General features: G+C 52.4%; 1 long non-coding RNA gene across 1 annotated transcript; it reads left to right on the forward strand.

The window, feature by feature from the left end:
- The first annotated feature begins 666 nt into the window (after positions 1–666).
- On the forward strand, positions 667–4,056 carry LOC141023393 (uncharacterized). Its single transcript, XR_012184683.1, has 2 exons — positions 667–1,091; positions 2,367–4,056. It is a non-coding gene; the product is annotated as an uncharacterized lncRNA (long non-coding RNA).
- Positions 4,057–8,098: the final 4,042 nt, after the last annotated feature.

Consider the following 8,098-nt stretch of genomic DNA (forward strand, 5'->3'; position numbering starts at 1 on the left):
CAACCGACGGTTGAGAAAATCGACTGACCACAAACTTTTTTTCAACCGACTGACATATAGCCATGCCCAATCTTTTAAGAGCATCTAAAGCTGGGTTGTGACGCCCGGATAATTAAGCTACAGTAACCCTCTACTAATGATGTCACGTCACCTCGGTTACTGTTGTTAAATTCGCGTTAGTTCAAAATGATTCTAGTTCTAATTTAAAATAAAGACAAACAATGAAAATTTTCAAACTTTAAATTAAAATGTTCTAGAGGTACCAGATAATGCATAGATAATTATGGTGGAGAAACCAAACTTTGATATAAAGTTTAAAGGCTCTAAATTAATTAAAACAATGGCTAAAAACAAATATTTAAATGCCTTCTAAATTTATAGATGTGCAAAATATTTCATTTAGGTACCAAACTTTTTGTGACCGTGTCTCATTTTGCCACTCTAAATATGGAGCCAGTTTTATATTTTGTAAAACTATTTTACTAACTAAAATAAAGGAAAGAGAAACAATAAAAAGAAAAGACAAAAAAAGGCAAAAAAGAACAGGGCCGACCCCCCCCCCCCCCACTGGGCCAACGGGCCCAGCTGGCCAGCCAGGCCCACCCCGCGCCCCTGGCCTATATGGCCTGCCCCCCGGCCAACCCTAGCCGCACCATCCCACACTCCTCGATCCCCATCTCTCTCCCTCACTTCCCACATCCGCCGCCACCCGCGTGCTCGCACATATCGCGCCAGGGAGAGGAGCTCCCCGCGCCCGTCCCCTTCGCGAGCGCCTCCTACCGCCGCAAACGCAAGCCGCTCTGGCGATGCTCTGCTACCCTGCTACCCACCGGCTCCCTTCCTCCCCTTCCTCTGCGCCTCCCCGTCGCCCCTGCCCGACTGCCTCGTCACCGGCGGCCCGCACCGCGTCGGCCATCGGAGCAACCAGCCAGCATCACCGGCTCCTCCCGCATGACGCCCGCGTCGTTCTCCATCGTCCGCATCTGCTCGTCGCCCTGCTCACCGTCGCCGCCTCGCCATCGCCGGACCTCCCCGTCTCCTTCCCCGAGCCGTCATCATCAAGTCTAGCCGGCGTACATCTACAACGTGGGGTGAGGACCCCATTCTTTCCCATCCCCCTTCGGTCGTCGGCGACGACCGCGCCTAGCACCACACCTGCCGTGGGTCGCGCCCTCGCACTTTCCGCCACGCCCGCAGCCACGCGCCTGCCCCGGCTTCGCCCCTGCTGTTGCGACTCCCGCGGCCGCGCCCACCTCCGGCCACCGCTGGTCGCCGTCACTGCCGGCCAGGCTGTGGCCATGGCCCTGCCTACTGCTTACTACGGCGCTGCTACTACCTGTTGTCGCTGCTAGTTGCGTTACTGCTGCTGCTCTTGAACTACTTGCTGCAGCCGCTGTTGTTTGCTTTGCCTAAGGCTGCTGTTGCTTGCTCTGGCTAATTCCGCTGCTGCTCCCTGCACCTTGCTTCCCAGCGCCGGCACGTTCTGGCCGCCGCGCCCGTGCGTAGGAGAGCACAACGGCTGGCTGTGTCTCTGGCACGTACAGCCGGCCCTCTAATTAGCATAAGGGTTAATCCCCAATTAAACAATGTGTGATGGGAGTGAAATTTGCTGTAGAGCGGCACGTGCAAAGGGTTCATGTTTAACTGGACAACGTAGCAGTTGTGAGCATGTTAAATGACGAGACAACGTAGCCTTCTACTGTTGGGCCAATGACATGTAGGGCCCGGCCCCAGAACGTTTATATATAAAAAAACAACAACAAACAAAATTAAAAAAAGTAAATAAATAAATAAATATTAAAATATTAATTAATTAATTAACGAATTAATTAATCTTAATTAGGTTGACCTAATTACTAATGAAACTAATTAACCTGTTTAATTAGTCTTAGTCAATGATAGTAGGACCCACGCGTCAGTTTGACCCAGTCAACTGACTGGTTGACTGCTGACGTCGTGTTGATGTCATGCTGACGTCAGAAATGTATTTTTAGTATTAAATTAATTCTGTTAATTCTAGAAAATGATTTAAAACTTTAAAAATTAATATAAAATAAATTGTAGCTCGGATGGAAAAACTTTGTACATGAAAGTTGCTTAGAACGACGAGATGACTCCGGATAAGCAGCCTGTTTGTCCGCCACACATCCCTAGCATAGCAAACACGCAACTTTCCCCCTCCGGTTCATGTGTCCGAAAACGCGAAACACCGGGGATACTTACCCGGATGTTCCCCACCTTCGCCGGTATCACCTATCCCTGCGTTAGGTCACCCCTAGCACAACGTAGTGTCGCGTCTTGCTTTGTGTTACATTTGATTGCTATGTTATTTATTGTGTTCCCCCTCCGTTAATTCTTTCCGGTAGACTCCGAGATCGCCGCCGATGTCCGTGTGTACGACTACATCACCGATGACCCTTCTTCCTTTGCAACAGAGCTTCCAGGCAAGCCCCCCTTGATCACCAGATATCGCCTATTCCTTCTCTCTACTGCTTGCATTAGAGTAGTGTAGCATGTTAATACTTTCGATTACTCCTATTCTGCTGCATAGCCTGTCATTGTTGCTACAGTTGTTACCCTTACCTGCAATCCTAAATGCTTAGTATAGGATGCTAGTATTCCATCAGTGGCCCTACATTTCTTGTCCGTCTGCCATGCTATACTACTGGGCCGTGATCACTCGGGAGGTGATCACGGGCAATCATGGGCATATGCTATGTACTTTATACTGTTACATTACTTATGATACTGTTCGGAGATGGGGGCTGAAGGGGCAGGTGGCTCCATCCCGGTAGAGGTGGGCTTGGGTTCCCGACGGCCCCTGACTGTTACTTTGTGGTGGAGCGACAGGGCAGGTTGAGACCACCTAGGAGAGAGGTGGACCTGGCCCTAGTCGGCGTTCGCGCATACTTCAATTAACACGCTTAACGAGATCTTGGTATTTGATCTGAGTCTGGCCACTGGCCTATACGCACTAACCAACTACGCAGGAACAGTTATGGGCACTCGGCGTCGTGGTATCAGCCGGAGCCTTCGTGACGTCAGCGACTGAGCGGCGCACGCCGGATTGGACTGGAACGTCTGCTAGGCTAGGTCTGCTTCCGGGCGCCCACGCAACGTGCAGGTGTGCAATGGGCGATGGGCCCAGACCCCTGCGCCATAGGATTTAGACCGGCGTGCTGACCTCTCTGTTGTGCCTAGGTGGGGCTGCGACGTGTTGATCTTCCGAGGCCGGGAATGACCCAGAAAAGTGTGTCCGGCCAAATGGGATCGAGCGTGTTGGGTTATGTGGTGCACCCCTGCAGGGAAGTTTATCTATTCAAATAGCCGTGTCCCTCAGTAAAAGGACGACCCGGAGTTGTACCTTGACCTTATGACAACTAGAACTGGATACTTAATAAAATACACCCTTCTAAGTGCCAGATATAACCCGGTGATCGCTCTCACAGAGGGCGACGAGGGGAGGATCGCCGGGTAGGATTATGCTATGCGATGCTACTTGGTGAGCTTACCATCTACCCTCTTCTACGTGCTGCAAGATGGAGGCTGCCAGAAGCGTAGTCTTCGACATGACTAGCTATCCCCCTCTTATTCCGGCATTCTGCAATTCAGTCCACCGATATTGCCCCTTTACACAGATACCCATGCATATGTAGTGTAGATCCTTGCTTGCGAGTACTTTGGATGAGTACTCACGGTTGCTTTCTCCCCCTTTCCCCCTTTCCTTTCTTCCTGGTTGTCGCAACCAGATGCTGGAGCCCAGGAGCCAGACGCCACCGTCGACGACGACTCCTACTACACTGGAGGTGCCTACTACTACGTGCAGGCCGCTGACGACGACCAGGAATAGTTTAGGAGGATCCCAGGCAGGAGGCCTGCGCCTCTTTCGATCTGTATCCCAGTTTGTGCTAGCCTTCTTAAGGCAAACTTGTTTAATTCATGTCTGTACTCAGATATTGTTGCTTACGCCGACTCATCTATGATCGAGCACTTGTATTCGAGCCCTCGAGGCCCCTGGCTTGTATTATGATGCTTGTATGACTTATTTTATTTTTAGAGTTGTGTTGTGATATCTTCCCGTGAGTCCCTGATCTTGATCGTACACGTTTGCGTGTATGATTAGTGTACGATTGAATCGGGGGTGTCACATGAGTGCCTGAAACTTGCATCAAATGCCTGGGTGAATGGCTCGGTCGCTGACCGGTCACAAAAATGCGCCCCAGATGGGTGCGCCAAACGGGCCTCAAACGCCCGGGCTGACCGGCACCCCTCATATCCAGCTCAAATATGGGGCGGATATGGCGGCGCCCAGGTGCGTCCACCACGTCGGTCCCGGCCCACGCTGGCCCACCCGACCCCACATATATTCCTCCCCATCCGTTTGTCAGACCAAACCTTAGCCACTTCACTCCACTCCCCTCCGCCACCCAAGCTTCCGCCAGGCGATCTCCGGCCTTCTCCGGCATGGCGAGCAGTGGATCCGAGTCCTACAGCTCCAGATCCATCGACTCCAAGCTCATCTCATGCGGCCCTGAGGAGGAGATGGCCGTCCGCCTTGTGATCCGCCGCTCCCGGAGGAGGCCCGTGCGAGGCAGCGCTTGGACTTCTTCCGTCTGCCTAAATGGCGCATGGATCGGGCGCTAGGTGTGCTATCGCTGCCTCATTGGAGGCGGTGCGGCCCGTCTGGCGTCCGACCACGGCGGCGGACACGCAACCCCTCTGTTAGCGCGTTGACCATGGACGCACCATGGGCGTCGTCCGACGCAAACATGGCGCAGCGTGCCCGCCGTGCGAGGCAGTGGGCACGAAGGCGGTGGCAGCCTTCGCGGCGGTGGACGTTGGCAAGGCGGAGTCGCATTCTCCGGGGCCCCATATGGTGCACCACTCCGGGCTACGGAACCGTGTTGTGGTGGATGTCATCGGCTCGTCTCAGGACGGATTCATCATCGATCTGACATCCACCGGCACCGTCCAGGTTACGAGCTCCGACAAGGAAGAGTAGGGTATGGGAAACGGCGGCGCCTTGAGTCCCAACCTGTAGAAGTGAGGGTTGGGAGGAAAAACTCCCCCCAACCCGCACTCCTCTTCCACCCTCGCGCGGGAGGGAAGTTTCATCCCCGCGCCGCGCCCTCCCCATATCCCGCCGTCGTCGCCGCCAACCCGCCGCCCCTCCGCGTCCCGCCCCTCCGCATCGACGCCGCCCGCCCGCCGCCCCGCCGCGCCCCGTCCCAGCCGTCCGCCCGCCGCCCCTCCGCGCCCCGCCTCGCCCCGGCCGCCCGCCCCGCCCCGGACGCCGCCCGCCCGCGCCCCACCCCGGCCGCCCGCCCGCATCCCCGCCCTGCTCGACGCCGGCCCCCGACGCGTCCCCGCCCCGCTTGACGCCGGCCCCCGGCTCCCGAAGGTGAGATTTTTTTAATTTTTCAGTTTTTAATTTTTGCTTCATTGGTACTCACAATTGTTGCCACTCGGTATGTAGATGGAGGTGAACAACGACGACATGGACTCGTTGTCCGATTCATCGGATTGGTCGTCATCCGACGATTCGGACATTGATGAGTTGTTGCAAGACGATGACGTCGAGATGATGAGCCTCCTCGTCGACGTGCAAGCGTTTGAAGACCGCGCGAAGCTTATGGATCAGAGGAGAGGGTCGAAGATGGGGTGACTCACCATCTACCGGAACCGCGCTCTCGGACACGAGCATTTGATGCAAGACTACTTCGCAGAGGTACCTACATACCCTCCTCGTCTCTTCCGCAGAAGGTACCCAATGCGTCGTAGTTTGTTTATGAAGATTGTCACCGATTGTGAGGCCGCCTCCGATTACTTTAAACGTCGTAGATCCGTCGCCAGTATCATGGGGTTTAGTGCATATCAAAAGATATCGGCGGCAATGCGGGTACTCGCTTATGGCATACCCGCGGATTATACCGACGAGTATCTTCGCATTGGGCAAGATACAACCACGGAGTCCGTCCGTAGGTTTGCCAAGTTGGTCATCCGGTTGTATGGTGAGCAGTATCTTCGGGCACCAAACGAGGAAGATACAAAGAGATTAATGGAAATGAATGAAAAAAGGGGATGGCCGGGGATGCTTGGTAGTCTTGATTGCGTGCATTGGAGGTGGAAAATTTTCCCAAAGGCATGGCACGGAATGTATTGCGGTAAAAGCCGTGATGCTACCATTGTGCTTGAGGCCGTAGCATCGGAGGACACATGGATTTGGCATGCATTCTTTGGGTTGCCGGGAACACTCAATGATATCAATGTCCTCAATAGATCTCCTTTGTTCAAAATATTAATTTCTGGGGATGCTCCAGCTTGCAACTATAAAATCATGGACAATGAGTACTCAATGGGATACTATCTCACCGATGGCATCTATCCCGAATGGGAAACTCTTGTGAAGTCCATCAAGGAGAAAAATGGGGTGCCCTTAACAAGAAAAGAGGCTCATTTTGAAGGAAATATGCCCTAGAGGCAATAATAAAGTTATTATTTATTTCCTTATATCATGATAAATGTTTATTATTCATGCTAGAATTGTATTAACCGGAAACATAATACTTGTGTGAATACATAGACAAACAGAGTGTCACTAGTATGCCTCTACTTGACTAGCTCGTTGATCAAAGATGGTTACGTTTCCTAGCCATTGACATGAGTTGTCATTTGATTAACGGGATCACATCATTAGGAGAATGATGTGATTGACCTGACCCATTCCGTTAGCTTAGCACTCGATCGTTTAGTATGTTGCTATTGCTTTCTTCATGACTTATACATGTTCCTATGACTATGAGATTATGCAACTCCCGTTTATCAGAAGAACACTTTGTGTGCTACCAAACGTCACAACGTAACTGGGTGATTATAAAGGTGCTCTACAGGTGTCTCCGAAGGTACTTGTTGGGTTGGCGTATTTCGAGATTAGGATTTGTCACTCCGATTATCGGAGAGGTATCTCTGGGCCCTCTCGGTAATGCACATCACTTAAGCCTTGCAAGCATTGCAACTAATGAGTTTGTTGCGAGATGATGTATTACGGAACGAGTAAAGAGACTTGCCGGTAACGAGATTGAACTAGGTATTGAGATACCGATGATCGAATCTCGGGCAAGTAAAATACCGATGAGAAAGGGAATAACGTATGTTGTTATGCGGTCTGACCGATAAAGATCTTCGTAGAATATGTGGGAGCCAATATGACCATCCAGGTTCCACTATTGGTTATTGACCGGAGACGTGTCTCGGTCATGTCTACATAGTTCTCGAACCCGTAGGGTCCGCACGCTTAACGTTTCGACGACCGTTATATTATGAGTTTATATGTTTTGAGGTACCGAAGGTTGTTCGGAGTACCGGATGTGATCACGGACATGACGAGGAGTCTCGAAATGGTCGAGACATAAAGATTGATATATTGGAAGCCTATGTTTGGATATCGGAAGTGTTCCGGGTGAAATCGGGATTTTACCGGAGTACCGGGAGGTTACCGGAACCCCCCGGCAACATAATGGGCCTTAGTGGGCCTAGGTGGAAGAGAGGAGAGGCGGTTAGGGCTGGGGCGCGCGCCCCTCCCCCTAGTCCGAATAGGACAAGGAGAAGTTGGCGGCGCCCCCTTCCTTCTTCTCCCTCTCCTCTTTCCCCCCTCCCAAGTCCTAATCCAACTAGGAAAAGGGGGGAGTCCTACTCCCGGTGGGAGTAGGACTCCTCCTGGCGCGCCCCAAGGCTGGCCGCACCTCCCCCCCTTTGATACTTTATATACGGGGGCAGGGGGGCACCCCATAGACACAACAATTGATCATTGATCTCTTAGCCGTGTGCGGTGCCCCCTCCACCATATTACACCTCGATAATATCGTAGCGGTGCTTAGGCGAAGCCCTGCGTCGGTAGAACATCATCATCGTCACCACGCCGTCGTGCTGACGAAGCTCTCCCTCAACACTCGGCTGGATCGGAGTTCGAGGTACGTCATCGAGCTGAACGTGTGCTGAACTCGGAGGTGCCATACGTTCGGTACTTGATCGGTCGGATCGTGAAGACGTACGACTAAATCAACCGCGTTGTGTTAACGCTTCCGCTTTCGGTCTACGA

This window comes from Aegilops tauschii, chromosome 5 (genome assembly GCF_002575655.3).
Source record: "Aegilops tauschii subsp. strangulata cultivar AL8/78 chromosome 5, Aet v6.0, whole genome shotgun sequence".
NCBI classification, from domain to species: domain Eukaryota; kingdom Viridiplantae; phylum Streptophyta; class Magnoliopsida; order Poales; family Poaceae; genus Aegilops; species Aegilops tauschii.